Source organism: Medicago truncatula, chromosome 1, assembly GCF_003473485.1.
Source record: "Medicago truncatula cultivar Jemalong A17 chromosome 1, MtrunA17r5.0-ANR, whole genome shotgun sequence".
Classification (NCBI taxonomy): Eukaryota; Viridiplantae; Streptophyta; class Magnoliopsida; order Fabales; family Fabaceae; genus Medicago; species Medicago truncatula.
The window spans coordinates 24,799,067-24,800,225 of NC_053042.1; the positions used below are offsets into that span (position 1 = coordinate 24,799,067).

General features: G+C 30.8%; 1 non-coding gene across 1 annotated transcript; it reads right to left on the minus strand.

The window, feature by feature from the left end:
- Positions 1-852: 852 nt before the first annotated feature.
- Positions 853-959, minus strand: LOC112418759 (small nucleolar RNA R71). The gene has a single exon (XR_003008849.1). It is a non-coding gene; the product is annotated as a small nucleolar RNA R71 (small nucleolar RNA).
- Positions 960-1,159: the final 200 nt, after the last annotated feature.

A 1,159-nucleotide genomic window follows, 5' to 3' on the forward strand; every position in this document is an offset into this window, starting at 1 on the left:
ATTTTTCGTAGAAGAACCCAAAGAAAATTAATTTATAAAGAGCAATGAATGAACGATTGCACCCAAAATTATAAAGAACATATGCTACTAAACAAAAGCAAAACACAAATCCTAAAACACCCGATACAAGAATATTAACAGCATTTTGTCAACAAAAAAAAAATAGCAGCATGAACTCGAGAATTATATGATCCATCAAATGAAAGAGTAGTTAATACAAAATACAAAGATAATCCAACAAAAATTAGTAAATAGAATCTCTAAAAAAATAGTGGGAGAAATCAAATGGCAATCATTGGTGCAAAATATAACGAAAATGGTAAGTAATTAACCAAGAGAAGAAAGAATTAATTATTTCTAAAATTAAAATTTGGCTCATTTGATCAAGCATGTGAGAATTTAATGAATTGATGAGAGACGTTAGATTAAAGTTGGATTAATGGTTATGATTTGGTGTCAAATTTAATTTGACACCTTGGTGTCATTTGATCCTATCCCTATATATATATATTTTTTATTTCTTTTTCTTATCTTTTTATTTTTTGTTTTTTTATATATTTATATCTCCCTCTCTCTATAAATAAAATATATATATATATATATATATATATATATATATATATATATATATAATCTCTCTCTCTCCCTCCCTTTCTCTTTATTTTATTTTATTTTTATTTTATTTTTTACCGTAAGGCTGCACCTCTTTCCTTAAGGCTGCACCTCTTTCCTTTCTCTTTGAGGGATAGAGCTAGTGCTTGGTTTCATTCATTGCAAATTGGTTCTATCACTTCATGGGACCAAATGAGGAAGACATTCATTTCCCAATTCTTTTCCCATAGTAAAACTGCTCAATTGAGGAGTCCAATCACACAATTCACTCAAAAAGATGGTGAATCTCTTTACGATGCGTGGGAGCGTTTCAAAGAAATGCTTAGGCTTTGCCCCCATCATGGTATTGAGAATTGGCTTATTATCCACACTTTTTATAATGGTCTTTTGTTCACCACAAAAATGAATGTTGGCAGCTGCAGGTGGAGCTTTGATGAATAAAACTTACACAGGAGCATATGATTTGATCGAGGACATGGCACAAAACTACTATCAGTGGACAAGTGAGAGAGTTGTCACTGATGTTACTCCTCCACCCTTTAAAAAA